At 40.2% G+C, this 21,387-nt stretch overlaps 1 non-coding gene across 1 annotated transcript; it reads right to left on the reverse strand.

The window, feature by feature from the left end:
- Positions 1 to 5,969: 5,969 nt before the first annotated feature.
- LOC130460405 (small nucleolar RNA R71) lies at positions 5,970 to 6,072 on the reverse strand. The gene has a single exon (XR_008920281.1). It is a non-coding gene; the product is annotated as a small nucleolar RNA R71 (small nucleolar RNA).
- Positions 6,073 to 21,387: the final 15,315 nt, after the last annotated feature.

A 21,387-nucleotide genomic window follows, 5' to 3' on the forward strand; every position in this document is an offset into this window, starting at 1 on the left:
TTCGTACAACAGGTACAACACTACAAGACGAAACAAGGACGGAGCCCGCGTCCTTGCTTTGGCGGCATTCAAGCCACGTCACCAGCGCCCAGCGCTGGTCCAGCGCCCTACGCTGGCGTGTGCTAGCACCTTGCACCCATTCCTTCTATAAATACCCCTCATTTTCAGCATAATGAGGAAGGAGACAACAATACAACGTCGTAATTGTGACATTACGCCTCAAAATACAACTCAAAAAACTCCTCAAAAACACATACAAAATCCCTAAATTCAAAAGCAATTGGGAGCTCTTGCCTAAACCTAACTAGGTAAATCCGAATCCCATTCTAATCAACTATGTTGCTTTGATTTCTAAATGATTAGCAAGTTGGTGTTTTTAATCATTAAAAAACACCACTTGCAACAATCATACATGTTTTCCAAAAATACAAACTTTTTCAAAATACAAAATACAAATTTTCAAGATTCAAGGATGTCCAAGTTGTTTCAATCACCTCTTGGACTAGAATCACCTTCAAACATGGGGTAATCAAAGATGACACCTTTTAACATTTAAAGGTTTAGTCTTTTTGAGATTCAAAACTCCATTTTCGATATGCAAGTTCAAGTTTTCAATTTTCAAGATCCCACCATGTTTAGGGTTATTCATGGTTATTTCCCTAAACAAGGATCATTTCAAGTTCAAATTTCAATTATTTCAAGTTCAAAACTTCAATATTCAAGCTTTCAAGTTCAAGTTCAACATGCAAAATCTAGGATATTTGGGTTGAGCAACCTCTCCCAAGTTGAGATTTTTGGCTTTGAATTCGTGTCGGGCGCACTTATTTTTAAGGAGCCGCTTGGCGTTCGAATCTCATGTGCCCAAGTACAAATTTCAATTATGCACCTTTCAATATTGCCATTTCAATATCGTACCTTTCAATACCGCGATTTCAATATCGCAATTTCAATACCGCAATTTCAATACCGCAATTTCAATTCCGCACTTTCAATTCCGCATCTTTACTTGCCTAGTCCATTTCTAGGCAATGTGGACCTACTCCCTAGTCCTTTTCTAGGGGTTCTTGTATTTACTAATTCCGCACTTTATTTAGTATTGTGATGTTGCTTTATTTGCTTTATTGCTTTCATCACCGCACATGCTAAATACAACAAAATACAAAGGTTACATCACGCTTAACAAAGATATTTTTGGACAAACCGGCCTTAGGTTCCTTAAATCAATCTTTAAAGAAAAGTGACCACCATACAATTAGAGATTCTAAGTGCTCTAAATTCAAACCCACATAGTCTAATCTAGGGTATATTTTCGAAAAAATGTTGTGCCAACGTACTTGAATATTTCTAAAGCTCGCGGAATAAGCATTTTTGTTCCCGTGCCCGGATCTCACCCATCCGTTTCAAGGATTCAAGGCCTTATCCAAAATAGAGTCACTCGCGGTCTTTCCAAACGAGACTTTAAACAATGTTTGGTGGCGACTCCTTCGAGGTACAAAAATTCTACGGTTTTCTAAAGAACCGCCCCTCTTGTAGAACGGGAAACAAGTTTTTTACAACAACAACAAAAAAACCCCCTACATATGCATGAGCACAATAGCAGTTGTACATCACACAAGAAATAGCAGACAACCACAGCAAGCAGCTCTACACTTAACCTTGTAGCATCACGACAGTACAGCCACACGAGCAGCCTCTTGTGCTCGCATTAGCTCCATGGCATTACCTTAATAGCAGCTGTGCACAGCAGCATCACAATGTAGGCAGCCATCAGAACAGCAGCAACACCACATCAGAACATCAGCCAAGCAGTACAGCACGCGAACATCTGCAGCAGCAGCTCTGTGCGGTTGAACAGCCCAGTTGTGCGGTCGAACAGACCTGTTGTACGGGCGAGCTCTGTACCACGATCGCACAAACTGCAGTTTATAAACAGAAGCTTCTGAGTTTTTTTGTGCGACCAAACACGATTTGTTGTGCGACCAAACAGCCCTTGTGCGACCAAACATCATTTTGTGCGACCGAACACGGCTACGCCAGATTGCTGTTACAAAACTTAAATCGCATCGAGTTTTTTATTACGTAATTAGTTTTAGTTTTCATTTTCAGATTTCATAATTAGGATTCTAGAGAGAGAAATAGATTAGGGCTTAGATTAGAGATTAGGATTAGGATTCTTAGCTTCAAATTCTTGATTCTTAGTTGAATTCAATCATTAAATTTCATATTTCTTTTCTCTTTCATTTGAGTTTTGTTCTTCAATTTTGTTCTTCAAGTTTGATGCAATTTCTACAATTCAAGGTATAATTCTACTTTTCTTTTTGATTTGTTCTTTAATTCTTTAATTGCTTCATTAATTTTGTTTATGCTTTGATTTCATTGTTGAATTCTAGAATTAGTTTCATATTTTTAATTTTCTTGATTTTTCCCCTAATTTTGATATTTGAATTTTCTGATTTTTGTTGATTCAATTAGTTTCATTAATTCAATTAGTTTCATGATTAGGATTAGTTTTAGTTTAATTTTGATGTTAATCATGCTAATTGAGTAGTTTTAGTCTAGAGGTTAGGGTTGAAGCCTTGGGAATGAATTTGGGAAATTTTAGGGAAATTCATGATTGATGTTGTGATTAAAATGTGAGTTGGTGATATGATGTCCATGACTAATTAAGTAGTAGTTGTAAATGCTAGTTGATTAGAATTGATTGGAATGCATAGTTTAGGTTTGGCAAGACATTGTGAACCTCTTTTATGCAAGTGCATGAATAGTAGTTCTTATATGCAAGTGGTCTAGTTTAGGACTATGCGAAAGCTTTTCCATAGATTAGATGCTTCGCGTGTTCCATCCGAGAGGTAGCGAACACGTCATTAGATTCTATTCCCCTATGCACTAAGTCTTTGCATAATCATGATTGTTTTGACCTTGTTCTTCCCTTAATTCAATTTCCATTGCCGATTCCCGAAATCTCTAGAATTTCTTTGCTTGTTTGTATTTCGTGCTTTTCTTGCTTTCATTAGATTAATTCTCAAACTCATTTTCCATTCGAATTAGCTTTTGAACGCATTAGATTGAAAATTCAAACATATTCATTCTCTTGGGACGATCCCTATGCTTACCGCTATAGTCAATATAGCCGGTTAGTTAGGAGTTTATAAATTTTGTTTGGTTAGGTGGTGTTCGTATAACGACGCAAAAATCGCCTGATCAAAATGGCGCCGTTGCCGGGGAACGGTCGTTGTTATTGAGTTTTGTTGAGACTAGTTTACCTTTAGAAAAATACAAAAATATTGCATTCTTGTTTGCTTTCTTTTCCCTTTGCAATACTCACGTGTTTCTTTGAGTTTGTATGCTTGATAGAGGTCGATCACGTCAAAGGTCTCTCCACCCTCTTGACCTTGAATTGGAGAGGACATTAAGGAGATTAAGGCGCGTTCGAACTCGCTCGTCAAGCCACAACCGATTTGAATCCTTGAGTGTAGGTGTGGAACAAGAAGAAAGTGAGCAAGCCTTTGAAACCATGATGAGCGACATTTATGTTGCTCTTAGCTTAGCATTTTAGTTCATTTTATTAGCATTTTATTATTATTTTCGCTTAGTTTTATCGTTTTTAGTTCGTTTGTTGTATTTTTGCATTTATCGTTACATTCTCTCGTCTTGCGTATATTCTAGCCGTTTTCGCTCTAAATATGTCTTTTATGCTCAATTTTATAGCGTGGGGTCATTTGGAGTGTTAACGTGCTAAATAATGTGACTTTTGGCTTAGACGATGATTTAAATGGCTTTACGATTTGCGAAAATGTCAAACAAATTAAATATGTGATTTTCCGATTCAATAACGCGTTTTCTGATTTTAATAATGTGTTATACGATTTTCTAGCGTGCTAGACGATTTTAGAATATATTTTACAATATTGATATGCTATACGATTTCGTTGAACGTGCAGCACCAACGCAGCCAAGCCACACACGCAGCACTGCCCATAGCTGTTGACCATGGCACCCATCGCAGCATCATTGTAGCAGTATAGTCGCAGCAACAAGCACTCACCCAATGCACGAGCTGCCATTGCAGTAGCCTTGTGCTCTCCTTTAAGCCATCACTGCAGCAGCTCTCTTGCTCACCTTTAAGCCATCACACAGCAGCCTTGTGCTCTTCATTCAGCACATGCACACAGCCACAGCAAGGCCAAGCAGTCGCAGCAGATCAGTACAGCAGAACACGCAGCAAAATAGCGCAGAACAGCTCCTTTGATCTGTTCGGTCGCACAAGAAGTGTTGTGCGATCGAACAGGTTTCTGTGCGAGCAAACATGAGCTGCTGTGCAGGCGAGTGGCTAGGCAGAATGGCCTGAATTTCATGTGCGACTGAATGCTCTTTCTTGTTCGACCGCACAGAATTTGTGCGACCAAACAAGGCTGCGGGCTGCTTCTATGAAAACGAAAATCGCAGCATTTGTTAATAGGGCTTTCATTACGTAATTTTCATTTTTCTTAGGCTTAGCTTAGAATTCTCTCTCTAGAATTAGTTTAGGGATTAGATTAGAGATTAGGATTAAGGATTCTTAGCCTCAAATTCAAATTCTTGATTCTAAATTCAATTTAATCATCAAATTTTCAGATTTCTTTTCTATTTTTTTAGAGCTTTGTTCTTCATTTTGTTCTTCAAAGTTTGATGCAATTTCTTCAATTCAAGGTATAATTCTAATTCTTCTTTTGATTTGTTCTTTTAATTCCTTAATGCTTCATTAATTTCGTTTATGCTTTGATTTCATGCTTGAATTCTAGAATTAGTTTCTCATTTTGAATTTCTTTGATTTTTTTTCCCCAATTTTTATGGTTTGAATTTTCTGATTTTTGTTCATTTTATTAGCTTCATTAATTCAATTAGTTTTATGATTAGGATTAGTGTTAGTTTAAGGTTGATGTTAAATATGCTAATTGAGTAGTTTAGTCTAGAGGTTAGGGATGAAGCCTTGGCATTGAATTTGGGGAATTGTAGGGAAAATTCATGATTGATGTTGTGATTAAATGTGATTTAGTGATAGGACATCCATGACTAATTGAGTAGTAGTCGCGAATGCTATTTGATTGGATTAGATTGGAATGTATGATTTAGGTTTGGCAAGACATTGTGAGCCTATTTTGTGCAAGTGAATGATAGTTCCTATTATATGCAAGCTTATCTAGTTTAGGATTAGGCGAAAGCTCTTCCCCAGGCTAGGTTGCTTCGCGTGCTCCATTCGAGAGGTGGCGAGCACGTCATTTGGTTTCATTCCCCTATGTGCTATGTCGTTGCATATTCATGAATGTTTTGACCTTGTGCTTCCTTTGATTCGATTTCCATTGCCGATTCCCGAATCCTCTAGAACTTATTTATTTGTTTGCATTTCTAGCTTTGATTAGTTTAATTCAAAAACTCAAATTTGATTCGTACTAGCTTGTGAACGCATAGATTGATAAGTCAAACATATCCATTCCTATAGGACGATCCCTATACTTGCCGCTATAGTTCATATAGCCGGTTAGTCTAGCGGTTTTATAAATTTTTTTTGGTGAGGTGTTGATCTTTCAACGACGGAAAAACACCCTATCAAACCATGGCGCTCCCGGTCAAGAATTTGGGTATACCGGCAGCATTTGAGGAAACATGTGGTATCCAAGCTCCCACAACTAATGCAAATAACTTCGAAATCAAAACCGCTTTGATTAACTTGGTTCAAAGCCATCCTTTTTGTGGGAAGAGCAACGAGTCACCACACAAGCACCTAAAACAATTCGAACACTATTGTGATACAATCAAACACAATGGTGTAACCTCGGACTACGTGCGGTTGACACTATTTCGTTTCTCTCTCCTAGGGCGAGCTAGTGAATGGCTTGACAAGGAGATCAAGCCAAATTCAATTCGCACTTAGAATGAAGTGACTAGCGCGTTTTTGAGCAAGTTTTACTCACATGGGAAGACGGCGGAATATCGCCACAAAATCCAATCCTTTGAGCAAAAGCGGGACGAGTCACTTTTTGAAGCTTGGGACCGATTCAAAGAAGACCAAAGGGAATGCCCTCACCATGGGATTCCTAAGTGGTTGCTACTCCAAACCTTCTATTTGGGGTTGAGCCCTACCTCCAAGACGAGTCCAGATGCGGGGGCGGGTGGTCATATAATGAACAAGACCGAAGATCAAATAGAAGAGATAATTGAGGATGTGGTTCAAAATTACCAAGCTTGGCATGTTGGTACAAGGAACTACGATAGCAAGGGTAGGAGTGATGATGGTAAAGGGTTGGTATATGATATGGAGCAAGCACGGATTATTGAGAAGCTTAGCTCGAGATTGGAAAAGCTAGAGAGCACACCAAGTCAACCACCATCGCCATCAACAATTCCACCGCCTTCGGCTTCTCTTTTCACTAAGGGGAAGAGCAAGGTGAGTTCCTATGACACAATGCCTCCGGCCACATCCTTTTGTGATAATTGTCAAGACTATGGTCATTTCCCTAATGCTTGTCCTTTGGTGCATAATGTGTCTTATGTGGATTATGGCCCTTCTTGTGAAGGTGATTTTGATATGGAATATTCCCATGCTTTGAATGAGAGGTCTAGATATGATAACCCCAATAATCAAAACTTTGCTAGGCAAGCACCTAGAGGGCCCCCCCTATGCATGGATCCTACCAAGGCTTTAGCCAATGTGGTGGGTATGATAGTCAAGGCCGAGGTGGCTATAGAGCGCAAGGCTATCAAGGCCAAGCACCCTATGGTCAATCTCATGGTCTTGGCAATCAAGCCCAATACAATCAAGGTAGTTATAATCCCAACCATCAAGGTGGAGGGGGTTACAACTATTCTTATGGGCAATTTAGGGGTGCCTCTAGTGGGGGTTATCCGTTGAACTCGGGAGGTCCATATGGTGTTTCTCAATTTCCACCTCCCGAATTCAATGGGCCAAGGACCTATTGCAACCAATTCCAACAAAACCTTAGTGGTTATGGCAATGCACCCCCACCGCTCCTGCCTCTCAAGTCTAACCTTGAGGCTCTCATGGAGTCGTTCGTGGGGGCGCAAGCCAAGAAGAATGTTGAGTTTGAGGATGGATTCAAGCAATCCAACACTCACTTGAAAATGATTGAAACTCAATTAGCACAACTAGCTAGCACCATCAAAGAGCAACAAGTGCATACTAGTCTCCACCCCAAGGTCAAGCTCCTAAGAAAATGTATTCGGTTGTGACTAGGAGTGGGATGATTCTAGATGATGGTGCTAAGATTGTTGATGCTCCTTGCTCTAGGGGTGAGGATTCTAAGGGAAATGAGTCTACGGACTGTGATGTGGCGGAAGAGAAGTCTCATGTCGATGACGTGAGTGATGGTGATAAGTCGACGGAGACTACTCTTCCTCCTCTCCCAATTCCTCCTTCCCCCCTCAAAAAATTGCTAGAAAAAAGCTAGATGATCAATTCCATAAGTTTTGGGAAACAATTAGTAAGCTATATGTGTCATTGTCTTTCACCAAGGCACTCAAGCAAATGCCACATTATTCTCGGTTCATGAGAAACATTTTGAGCGGCAAAAGGACTTGTGGCACCAATGAAACCGTGCACTTAACGGAGCATTGTAGTTCTTTGATTTCGAGCCCGTTCCCCCCAAAGCTCAAGGATCCCGGGAGCTTCTTGATTCCTTGTAGCATCCAAGAGCTGAAATTTGACAACTCTCTATGTGATTTGGGGGCGAGCGTAAGTATTTTGCCGTACAAAATTTATGAGAAACTAAGTGTTGGCGATCTCACCCCTACCCCTATGTCTTTGCAATTATCCGACCGCTCGGTTATGTGATCAAGCGATTTTCGCGTCGTTATACGAACACCACCTAACCAAACAAAATTTATAAACTCCTAACTAACCAGCTATATTGACTATAGCGGCAAGCATAGGGATCGTCCCAAGAGAATGAATATGTTTGACTTTTCAATCTAATGCGTTCAAAAGCTAATTCGAATGGAAAATGAGTTTGAGAATTAATCTAATGAAAGCAAGAAAAGCACGAAATACAAACAAGCAAAGAAATTCTAGAGATTTCAGGAATCGGCAATGGAAATTGAATTAAGGGAATAACAAGATCAAAACAATCATGATTATGCAAAGACTTAGTGCATAGGGGAATAGAATCTAATGACGTGTTCGCCACCTCTCGGATGGAATACGCGAAGCATTTAATCTATGGAAAAGCTTTCGCATAGTCCTAAACTAGACCACTTGCATATAAGAACTATTATTCACTTACATAAAAGAAGTTCACAATGTCTTGCCAAACCTAAACTGTGCATTCCAATCAATTCTAATCAACCAGCATTTGCAACTACTACTTAATTAGTCATGGACATCATATCACCAACTCACATTTTAATCACAACGTCAATCATGAATTTCCCTAAAATTTCCCAAATTCATTCCCAAGGCTTCAACCCTAACCTCTAGACTAAAACTACTCAATTAGCATGATTAACATCAAAATTAAACTAAAACTAATCCTAATCATGAAACTAATTGAATTAATGAAACTAATTGAATCAACAAAAATCAGAAAATTCAAATATCAAAATTGGGGGAAAAATCAAGAAAATTCAAAATATGAACTAATTCTAGAATTCAACAATGAAATCAAAGCATAAACAAAATTAATGAAGCAATTAAAGAATTAAAGAACAAATCAAAAAGAAAAGTAGAATTATACCTTCAATTGTAGAAATTGCATCAAACTTGAAGAACAAAATTGAAGAACAAAACTCAAATGAAAGAGAAAAGAAATCTGAAATTTAATGAATGAATTCAACTAAGAATCAAGAATTTGAAGCTAAGAATCCTAATCCTAATATATAATCTAAGCCCTAATCTATTTCTCTCTCTAGAATACTAATTATGAAAACTAAAACTAATTACGTAATGAAAAACTCGCTGCGATTTAAGTTTTATAACAGCAATCCCGCGTAGCCGTGTTCGGTCGCACAAAATGATGTTTGGTCGCACAAGGGTTGTTTGGTCGCACATAAAATCGTGTTTGGTCGCACAACAAAACTCAGAAGATTTTGTTTGTAAACTGCAGTTTGTGCGATCGTGGTACAGAGCTCGCCCGTATAGCTGGGCTGTTCGACCGCACAGAGCTGCTGTTGCAGCTGTTCGCGTGCTGTACTGCTTGGCTGCTGTTCTGATGTGGTGTTGCTGCTGTTCTGATGCGCTGCAATGCTTGGCTGCCTACACTGTGATGCTGCTGTGCACAGCTGCTATTAAGGTAATGCCATGGAGCTAATGTGAGCAGAAGAGGCTGCTCGTGTGATTGTACTGTCGTGATGCTACAAGGTTAAGTGCAGAGCTGCTTGTTGTGGTTGTCTGCTGTTTCTTGCATGATGTACAGCTGCTATTGTGCTCATGCATAGCTGCTAGGTATGGGCTGTTACAAGGTACTCCAAGAAGGTTTTTGTTTGAGCATAAGAGCTGTTGTATGACAGCTTGTTGGTGAGCACAAGGCTGTTGCTGTGGCAGCTTGTTGGTGAGCACAAAGGTTGCTCGTGTGTGGATGGTGTGCCTTGGCTCTTTGCGTGTGTTGCTAGCTGCACATGTGCTCATGGCTTGCTTCGTCGCTGCACAAGGAAACACTCAACAAACATCGAATGGCCAAGTTATCAAAATCGCCTAGAACACTTATTAAATCGCATAGCATGTTAATTAATTCGTATCGTACTTTTGCAAATCCTAAAATCATTTTAGACATCGTCAAGCATAGTGACACAATATTTAAAATGTTAATACTCAAAATGACCCTTACGCAATGAGAATGCGCAAAAAAGGCATGATTTAAGCAAAAACGACTAAAATCTACGCAAGACGAGAAAATATTACGATTAATGCAAAAATGCGATAAACGAACTAAAAACGATAAAACTAAGCGAAAATAATAATAATAAAATGCTAATAAAATGAACTAAAATCCTAAGCTAAGAGCGACATAAATGTCGCTCATCACTTGCAAAGAAGTGTCAGTATCTGACTACGAGGTGGGGTATAGAGGAGGAAAGAAAAACCCGACGGTTATAGAAGTAGGACCGGATGGAGCCAACGCGAGAAATAAGAACAAAAATAAATCAGTTGTAGAAGGTGAGGTGTTTGCAAGAAAAGCACCAGATTTTGTTTTGAAAACTAGGCAAACCACTCAACAGATTAAGAAGCTTATTAACGGTATAAGCGATCAAGCAGAAAAAAGACAAGGGCGCGATAACAGAAATGGGTTTTGGAGGCCTTCTCCATATTGACTTGCCATTCAACACACCAACTTTTGCCGGTGATCTGGTGTGGAATTTTGACACCAATAGTATGTGCATACTTCTCGAAAGAAACAAGGAGATTCATGTGATAGCATTAGATGTACACCTTGTGTATGGCATTCCCTTAGGAGGACAGAAGATAATTGAGGTGAAGGATGATGAAGAGATTTTTATAGAGTTGGTCGTTAAGTGGAAGGCATACTGTGAGGGGGTCGAAAAAGCACGAGGCTGATGCGTGACCTCGTCCCTCGTGGGTGTGATGTTTCTTTTTGTCAAATCAAGTGTAATTGGATTTCCTGTGAGTTTACACCTAATTGACTAGTAATATAGGAGTCGCCATTCAGTTTTTAACGACAATGAGAAAAACTGACAAAACCCGGTTATCGTGACATAAAGGGAGTGCAATTATGTTTGACCACGACGGCCGTAGGTTCCCTTGTGATCCCTGGTGTGGGGATCTCTCAACATACACCCGCAAGGTAGAGATTGAGGGTTCAGGGGACTGTAACTACCGAGAGGAGTACTCGCTCTTCGATAACTCCAGAGGCAGGATATCCTTACTAGCTCAGCATAAATAATTGAAGGGACATGCATTAACTATTAAACTAATCTGAGTTGATTTTAACAATATGCAACATATAATACTAGATCGATCGCGATTATCTGATTTGGATTGTTTTAAGAGACCTAGCATGATAATCCAATTTCCCAACATATTATCTTTATTAGGCGTGATAGAACAATCAGATTTGATTAGTTTAACAGTTTATAAAAGGGCGAGGAAAGCAATTAAATCATGGAAAAGGGACACATTACGACGCACCCTTGAGAGGTGCGTCACGGTTCTCAGAAAACTAACCACTTTGACTTTGCTATTTCTCCTTTTATTTAACGAATCTCAAGTTATGGGACAGGATACGTTCTGTTCGATTTTTGGATCGATTGCGACAGAACGCGGGATCAATTTCGCAGCGTGAGGCTTAGGCTTAGGGGTTGGAGTCAATACTCAGAATGTGAATTGTGTGTCCTCTTCACATCGAACTTGGGGCTATATTTATAGAAAAGAGTTCGTGGAAAGATAGAATTTTAGAGCTCTAATCCACGAAGAATTAGGAAAGAACACGTCCCAGGTAATTTCAGCGCCCAGGGCTGGGCGTCAAAGATTTCGGCGCCCAGCTCTGGGCGTTGAAAATAGGATCCAGGCAATTTCAGCGCCCAGGGCTGGGCGTTGAAAATGATGTTTGGGCCGAGTTCTTTGTCAGATTTGGACTCTTAGAATCCGGAGTGTTTGAGGCTTATCCAAGTCTTTTAGTGCGTATTAACTTTATGACGGAATGCGTCTGGGCCCGTTACGAACTCTAGGCTCGTTAGGATTTTAATTAATACGTAACTCTTATTTTCGAATCATATTAGGAATCGGATTCCTCTCACAATTTCTATCTCATTTAGGATTTATGTTGGAGTGCAACACCTAATTCTGACACGTTTCTATCTTTTATGACTTGCCACTTTTAACAACTACCCATTACGGCAGTTACTATTTTTAGCAGGTTTCCATAAATAGCAGGTTTCTATAAATAGCAGGTTTTGGGTGAAATGAAAAGGGTGATTGAGATTCGTTATTTTATAGGAGATGCATTGCCAAGTGGAGATTTATGTTCTCATCATCGAACCTTCCCTTTCGGGAATGGGGACAAAAGTAGGTGTCTATAGTTAGCCCCCACTTTGACTGAGTCTTGGAGTAAGACGATGGTCAAAGTATTAGACGGAGTGCGTCACACAAGCCATGGTGACCTGCTTTTGCGAGGGTCTCACGAGCCCCCGAGTGATAACATTTGACTTAAGGGTCATCACTTGAAGTGTCGACATATCCCTCACGTGTCATTGGGATTTGTCAACGGATTGTATAGAAACTCCCTCACTTTGTCATTGGAAGTATCTAAAGAGGCGTAGGAACTCCCTCACTTTGTCATTAGGAGTAGCTACAGATGTTTTCGAAATCAAAGCTATAAAGTGTAATTGGGCCTGGCCAAGCCCAATCACGAGGTAAAAATGTTTTTAAAGATTCTCATTTTCAGGGTTAGCTAAACGAGAAAACCCCCTTGTTTTTATGGGACGTAAAACGAAGAAAAATCCAACACATCGTTCTTTTTTGGAAAAACGGAAAACCAATCCTTTAATTTTTGGAAAAAGGGAAAACCAATCACATCGTTCTTTTTTGGAAAAATGGAAAACCAATCTTTTAATTTTTGGAAAAAACCAATCACATCGCTCTTTTTTGGAAAAAACGGGAAACCAATCCTTTAATTTTTGGAAAAAGGGAAAACCGATCCTTTAATATTTGGAAAAAGGGAAACCGATCCTTTAATTTTTGGAAAAAGGGAAAGCCAGAAAAAGTTATCGCTGCAGCGACTAAGGACCTGCGCGGTTAGTGGCGCAGACCCCGCCGGCTAAAGATGGCGAGCCTGTTTTTTTGTTTTAAAGATTTTATTTTTCGAAAACTGAGGACCTGCGCGGCTAGTGACGCAGACCCCGCCCGCTGAAGGTGGGCGAGCCCTGTCCGCTAAGGGTGGACGCCCCGCTCGCTGGAGGTGAGCGAACCTGAATTCGTCTTTTTGATTTAGGATTCGCGTGCCGCGGTCTTGCCTGATTGAGGTGGACAAGTCCCTATCGTGATTTCTTTTGAGAATTTCTTTTATTCATTCTTGTAAGAGCGAATTCTTTCGAGGGATGCTCGGATTTAGTTGTAACTTGAATGTGGGTTGACAACGTGCTTAGACGGACCATTGTCTTGTGGCCATCATCTTTTCATGGTTTTGAGCTAGTCTTTTCAGCTCAATTTTGCCACTACTTGGGTCCTTGATTAGGGGACTATGTATAAGTATCAACGGCGACCTTTGTCTTGAGGTCGTAATCCGGTTTTATCTTTTAAGGTTATCCAAACACGGGACTTCGTACAGCGTAGTCTGGGAATATTGTTTTAACTTTGCATACTCTCTTTTGAAATATATATTTTCTTTCGAGCCCCCAAGCATTCGTGCTTGATGGTCATTTCTTGTCAAAGAGATTCCTTGGGGATACGCATTTTGCGATGTCCTTGATTATGTTTGGGATTGTGCTCGTAAGTGCGAGCGACCTTTATAGTGGTATGCTATTTTGACAAAGTCGTGGAGTGCGACTTCAGTTTCCGGGCGACAAAGTTTATTTTCCAATAATATCCGGTTTAGCTTGGCCCGGATTAATCTTTTGACAAACAAACATTTTTCATTTTGAGAAACCAACGACTTAACAATATTTTTTGGTGTTTCGAAGAATGACCTTGATATTTACTTTGCTCATATTTGTTTTGAAAAGTGTACACATATATTCCTTGAGACGAGTCTAAGTTTTGACCAAGTTTTAACATTCATTTTCACTATTTGGGTGCTAAAGGTGCTTTTGGGCTTGATCTTGATTGCAATAGGGCCTCGTGTCTACCAACAAGGTTTTAAGTCCTCTCCTGTTCCGCGTTTTGTGAAATCCGGGCCTTGGGCTGCATTTTCAGCGCCCAAGGCTAGGCGTTAATCATTTCGGCGCCCAGCCGTGGGCGCTGAAAGTCTTTTCCTGGCGATTTTTGGCTTTCGGATTTCTTAGCGCGTTTCCGAATGGGATCAGGATGTCATTTGATGTCTTCAGCTATATATAGGGGTTAGATACGTCCTCTTTTCCATCACTCTCAATCTTCTTCTCTCTTGTAGTTGCTTAGCTTTAATTCCTCCTTGTTTTTGTCATGTCGATTCCTCCCTTCTCCCTCCAACGAGCTGTGAGGCGTTGGCTAAGAGCCCTTACTCCTACAGAAAAGGCTTTGTTGAAAGAATACCACTTAGAGGCACTTTTAGGCTTACAACAAATTAATATTGATTATAACCTTCTGTATGCAGCCCTGAGTTTTTGGGATTCCGATCACCATGTTTTTGTTTTTCGGGGTAATGAAATATGTCCTTTGCCAGATGAATTTGCTGCGATCCTTGGTTATCCTACTAATGCTACTCCTGCCACCCCTGGCACCATTGAAGAAGGTAAAACAACCATAGGGATTTTCCTAGGACTAGATGCTAACATGCTCGCTGAGATTGTTGTAGGTGATGAGGTTGATTTGGCAAAGCTTGTAAAACATCACTTTAGGCCTAGTAAAAATATGACCGAACAGAAATTGAACATTCGAGCCCTTGTATTTTGTTTGTTGAATCATTATTTGCTGTCGAATAACAATGGTGAGTTCGATGACATAAGGTTGATCCCCTTGATTAGCCAGATGGAAAGTTGTTATTCTATTATGCCGTTGGTTGTCGCCGAGACTTTGCTGAGTGCGGATGAGTTGAAGAAGAATGCCAAATCTGAATATTTTAAGGGAAGCCCCCTATTGCTGCAGGTAATCGATCTTTTCTTTGCGCACATATATGTTTTTTTTGCATATTATTTTTTTTACTCGTCCTGCCTGGAGCTGAGTTTCAGCGCCCAGGACTGGGCGTTAGAATTTCCGGCGCCTGGTCCTGGGCGTTGAAACTGCGCCCCAGGTTTCGTTTTTTTTTTTTTGATCTGATCGTACCCGTTTTTGCAGATTTGGCTCATGGAACGACTTAGGCTCTTAGAAACTCCTGCCGATCCTAAACATTATCGCCCTATAGCCTTGGGTAACCGGAAGTATTTGCACCGAGGCCAGGACGAGGCCGAGTGGGCCTCCTTTTTTACTCATGGTATCTGTTCTATTAAGTGGGTGGTACTGTGGTGGGGTTTGACTACTATGACGGGGGGTTTTGATGTGTCGGTTTATGTTTCTTTGTTGGGGCTATCTCGGCCCATTTATATCTTTCCTTACCGAGTCACGCGTCAATACGGCTTAAGGCAGACTATCCCCTTTTCTGATACGGTACCACCTAAAGTAGCGGCCTTTTCACAAGCACGGGTTCAAGCATGGGCTAAGTATTATGATGGTCTCCCGCGTTGGGCCGTGGCTACAAATGGCTTTGTGGGTCTTTCTGAAAACTACAAGTTGTGGATGAGTTCCGATGATAAAGCTGTGAGGACCGAGGCTCGAAATGGGGAGCCGGCTGAGCTTTTAATACCTCGTATTCGGGTTAGATATGAGGGCCGTGATTCTGCCAATCCTCGCACCCATGGTATTAAGACTGTGAAAGCTCGTCCTGATCGAAAGCGAAAGGAAGTTCCTCCCCGTTCCAGTTCTAGGCCTAAGAAGATGCCTAACATGAAGGGGCCTACCGTTGCTAAAAGAAATGCAAGCTCTCGCGGAGATCGTCGCCGGAACAATGTATGGGTTAGGAAGGCTCAGCCGCTTGTAGAAACAGTGACTAATCCAGTTGATGTTGATAATCCTTCCCCCACCATTGTCTGTGCCCTTGAGGCTGAGCGGGCTATAAGTGAGAATGTTTCTGAAGCCTTGGCATCTTTGGAATTTAGTGTCCAGGAGCCGGTTCTTATGGAGATTGATATAGGGGCAGCGCAGAAGACTGTGGGGTGGACCCTGCGAACATTGCCCTCTACAAGACTTTATTTGATAATCCGGAAGAACTAGAGTAGTGTAGTTCTTGCTAGGGTGTAGGTGCCCTTTATTTATTTCAGTTGTGTTTGTTTTTTCCTTCTTAACACTTTTGTTTTCCTTCTTATCATTTTTATTAATAAAGGCGTTTTTTTATTTTTACTTTCATTTTTGCTTCTCCTCTTTCTTTTTATATTTTATATATGTCTAACACTTTTGCACAACGTATATATATATATATATATATATATATATATATATATATATATATATATATATATATATATATATATATATATATATATATATATATATATATATATATATATATATATATATATATATATATATATATATATATTTTATTTGATTGGACCGAATCCATAAATAGGATTGCCTACGTATCTTTGTTAGAATCAGGTCGCGCGTAGTTCTAGCTAGAATAAATTCTTAGGATGCCGAATTTTAATAAATATGCCCTGAGGTGGAAACATATTATTTAATTGGTAAAATGAGTGAAGTATTATCATTATTTTAGTCTGCTGTTTTTTTTTTTTTTTTTTGCCGTAAGCCGCGTACCTGTTCATAAAAATGAAATTCCATGTGTTTTTTGTACGGCTATTTTTTGGTACGCATATCTGGATACGTGTTGTACCCCCCAAGTGTTCGTTATTTTTCCGTTATGTGCGGATAAAATGACGAGCACTTCTGGAAAAAAGTTAGGCAGGCAGAGAGTTTCAACGCCCAGGCTGGGGCGTCAATGATTTCGGCGCCCAGCCCTGGGCGCTGAAAATGACTTTTGGGCGGTCTTTTTTTTGACGCTTTGCTTCACATGTTCTTGCATTTATTTCTTTTCTCTTTGTTTTGTGCTTTACTTTTTACTCGTATTAAGATCAATTTTGACGTTATTTCGGAGACTTTTTGACTGTTAGCGTGAGACGCATTTTTGTCCGGATTAATTTTTTTATTCGTGACTCGAAACGGTTTCGAGAGTGGGGTTAGTGTGTGGAAGATATGAAGATCTTTGTATAGGCTTTTGAGTGGGCTGAGGTGCGTGTTGATGCGGGGGGCGGTGTTTATTTTTATGAGTTTTTTTTTTCTTGAGCAACATTTATATTGTTTTGAATTTGATTTCCTTTTTGATTTCTTTGGGTTGCATGGGTTAGACCCTTATGTTGTGGCAATATGATAGTGTGGTTCATTTCGATGTCACGATTCAAGACCGAGTGGGCCTTGTTTATTGGGCCTAGAGTGGGCAGCCTCTTTGTTTTTGTATTTGCAAGTACATTTGGTGTTTCTTTAGTGTTAGAATAAAAGTTTTTAGGAGAAATCTTACGCCTTTATTAATTTGGAAAGTAAGGAAAATACTGAAACAAAGTTAACCTATATTCTAAGGGGTCTTAGGACCATCTAAAGCCTTTATTTTTTTTTCCATCAATCTAAAGAATTATTAGGCGCTTTTTTTTACTAAGGTGCTCTCTATGGCTCAAGCCTTGGGTTTAGTCTCGTAAAACTTTGGTCCTCCTCCGGTACTCATCTTGAATTCTATCCCTTTTGTGTTGGCCCACTGACATGTCTTCACCCATCCGTTCTCGGCCTCTTCTAGTGTTGATGCAGGAGAGATTAACCGGGTTGGATCGAAACCTTCATCTTGTGAAGCTAGGGTAGTCATCACAGTCTCGTTCTCCATAGTCCTCGATTCGTTAAACAATGTCCATAGAACCTGGTTGTCCAATATTTCAGCTGTTTTGGTCTTGGTGAGGTGAGGTGCCTCATCCAAGGTATGGCGTTCATGGGAAATTTCAAATCTGGGCCAAGTTTCAGTAAAGAGGTCCTGGCCCGATACTTGAGACAGGTAGACATCTTCAGCATCATCACCCCACACACCGCACACTTCTCTCTCGATTTGATCCATAGGGACCATGGCGAGTGGTGCACCTTGGGGCGTAATATACGCCGTAGGGTCAAAGTTCATATTTTCTGGTTGGTCAAGAGAGATGTGACAAGAACCGAGTGGGCTCTTGTTGTTGTTAGGTTTGCCAATGTTGGGATGAGGTATTATTTCCTCTATCATATCCTGGATCGTGTTTTTTAGTCTCCAGCAGTTTTCAGTATCATGCCCATTCCCTTGATGGAACTCGCAGCGAGCGCCCTCGACCCAGTACTTACTTTTGACTGGAGGGTCGGGTGTGGGGCCTATGGGCCTTAGTTTTCCTTGATTGGTTAGTCTGTGGAAAGCTTGTACTAGAGTCGACCCGAGTGGGGCAAACTTTCGATTTCGGGTCCACCCTCCCGGGCTCCTTCGGGTTGGAGTTTCTTTCACAACATGGACCTCTTGGGCTTGGGGCATGGGGCCCCTGTGGTAGGTGCTACTCTTGTATGCAGGTTTGCTTTGTACTGTTTTTGTGAGGTCATCCTCGATCTTCATTCCTACTTCATAAACCCTCTTGAAGGTATCACGGCTCAAGTATCTAAGATGTGGTTTGTAAGTTGGGTTCAGGTTGTCAATGAATTTTTGGACTAATTCGGTTTCGGGAGGCCAAATGACCAGTAATGCAAAATGTTTGGCTTGCGCAGCCGCTAAGGATTCGTTTTCCATTTTCAGTTGGTTCATGAGTAGGGTCATTTGGGTCATTTGGTTCTGTAGCTCTTCTATAGACATATTTGAGGGTGCGAATCGAGGTTGGGGAAGCGGAGATCCTTGAAATAAGGGATGACGGACGGAGCTTGGAGTCACTAAACCTGGTGTTGGGTGATGTATCTTCGAGACGCACTAACCTTTGATTTTCGGATCGGCACCAAGTGGCAGGACCAGCCCTATGCATAAGATAAGCTAAAGTTTAGGCCCCAAAGTTTTAATCATTACTTAGTCTAGACTCTTGACTCTCTCTATTGCTTTTTTCGCTCTTTCTTTTGTTGGTACACTTTTTTGGTTTTTCTTTTGGTCATTCTTTGGATTTTCGAAACACTTGCCCGTGTGACATTCATAGTTATTAGCATGTTCGGTTTTGGTGCCGAGCTGTTATTCCAGTAGGAACACGCACAAGAGGGGGGGGGTGAATTGTAATTAGAACTTTGATAAAGTTTCTTGCGGAACTTAAGAAACAATCAAGGAACTGAGAATAGAGAAGACAATAACAACAATTGTGAAAACTTCTTGACACTAATCAAGAAGAGAATTCTTTTATTATAGTAATGCCTCGATTACAATAATCTCTCCAACACAAGTTCCTCTCAAACTTGTGTTCCTCACAGTAATCTACTCTGATTACAGCTCTTTCACTTCTCTCTCTCAGACTTAAACTCTAAGTCTCAACAAGATAACTCTATCCTTACTAATACCAAATACAATTCGTGTTTGGATAACTCTAGATATTAATGATGCTTTTGTGTATATATGTCACTTAGGAACTTAGGATTAACTAGGACACAAACTGTTTTTAGAAAAATCTTTGACAATGCGTTTTTAGGAAAGCAAGAACTCTTAGAAAGTTTGTGTATTTTTTTCAGAAAACTTCTTGGCCTTATATAGAGTTTTGTCCTTAGGGTTTGTTCCCTTCAAAAACTCAACTGCCAACAACTGACACTTTGATTTTCACGTCCCTAGACTTGAGGAACAAGGGGAGACCACTTCCCACACAACTTCCTCAACTGCTGGACGTGTTTAAGACTATGTCAATCACTGAAAAATGTTTATTTATTTTGTCAAAATAAATAGGAGAAGTTTTAGGAAGATAAAAACTGTTTTTATTTAAGTAACAGAATGTGATGAAAATCTTATTCTTATTGAATAGGAAAAGATATTTTATTTAAAAGTATTTTCCTTAAAACTGTGTTGCTTGATATTTTTGACAAAAACACACGAGTAATCCAAGTTCCTCTAGTTCCTTATATACTACTTAGCATATTAATATATTACATATAGTCTAAGCAAGATAAACTACCTAGACATATATGTCTTTCCTTTGGTGAGGCATTCAACTCTGAAGCTTCACTTGTTCCAGCTCAGGAACAATAATGAGTTCCTCTTATGTTTAAATAGGAACTCGTTGCCATGAGTCTGTAATAGTTCTTGTGGATATTCGGAACTCTTGATATGTAACTGTGTTGCTCCTCTTGTGACTTCAAACTGGAACAAATACAACTTCCAGCTCTGGAACTCCAGTGACTGTTCCAAGTGTACATCAGGAACTTCACCAGCTTATTCAAGTTCCTATCCTAATAGAAACTTGGGCATTTACCTGTTCAAAGTCATTTAGCAACCATAATCAGGAAGTTTGCAATATGTGTGTGTCATCAACCAAAACTTAGGAACAACAATATTCCCCCTTTTTGGTGATGACAACACTTGCAAACTTTTTACAAAGAGAGTAAGTACAAACAGGAACTTATACAGACTATTGTGAAACAGAACATAAAAATTGAAAAACAAAAGAGAAAGATTAAAGAGAAGAAAGAAAGAAAGAAAAATAAACTTACAGAGAGATTCAGAGAGATTGATGCAGGAACTGGGATTGAGTGTGCCTTGGAAGTTTGCACCCTTGACTTCCCCCTGTTGACATCAACAAAAAGCATAGCACGAAATATAGCCATTCCAAACACAGTGCCCCACGATCAACGTTTGGCAAGTTAAGCTAGCCTCAAAGTATTAAGCCAACTCATACAATAAATGGAAAGCAAGCAGTAATGATCAAAACTAGAAAGCACAGATATGTGTAACCAAGCAAGTCAAAATAAGATGGAACAAATACCCAAGTTTGAAAATTATACAAACCGAAAGCAAATTAAAAAGATTGTTCCATGGCAAAAGATAAAAGAAACATGGGATAGGGTGATTTAGGCTTGGGATGGGGAACCAGAACCAGCAGTTTCTTCTATCACAGTCTCCTCAAAAGATTCCAGATTGTTGATCTTGGTGAGGATTGTGGCACGAGTTGCATTGGCTTGTTCTGAGTAGTGGTGAAGATTGTTTTGGAGAGTCTTGACACTTGTAACCAATGCACCTATGTGGGCCTGCATTGAGCTAATCCTGTGATCTGTTCCCTCCTGTAGTTCCACCAGACGAGCAACTGTTGCCTTCAGCTCCAATATCTTATCATCCTTTGTGTTCCAGGCACCCCCATGATCTTGAACATGTTCCTGTTCAGATGGAACACGACGAGCTTTGGACTTTTTGGAGGATCTGGGTGTCCTTTTTCTTGGCCCAACAGTTTCAGGCAGTTCCTCTTGATTCAGTGGAACAGCATCCTCCTCTATGGGCATCTCCTTGACATCCCCTTCCTCATTTATTTCCATGAAGACAGGCCCTCTTTTCTTGTTCTCCTTCATTGCCACCCTCAAGCTCTTTCTTTTTCCTACACTCTTCCTGTTCCCTCGAGATAAAGGGACCTCTATTTGTTCGAGTTCCTCCTCCTCCTCCACTTCTTCTTTAACTACAGTTCCTTCCTGATCTTCCTCATCTTGTTTCTCTTCCTTTCCAGCCCTAATGACTTTACCCTGAACCACTTTAAGATTTAATAGATGGAGCATTTCAAGTTGAA

Source organism: Spinacia oleracea, chromosome 4 (genome assembly GCF_020520425.1).
Source record: "Spinacia oleracea cultivar Varoflay chromosome 4, BTI_SOV_V1, whole genome shotgun sequence".
Taxonomy (NCBI): Eukaryota; Viridiplantae; Streptophyta; class Magnoliopsida; order Caryophyllales; family Amaranthaceae; genus Spinacia; species Spinacia oleracea.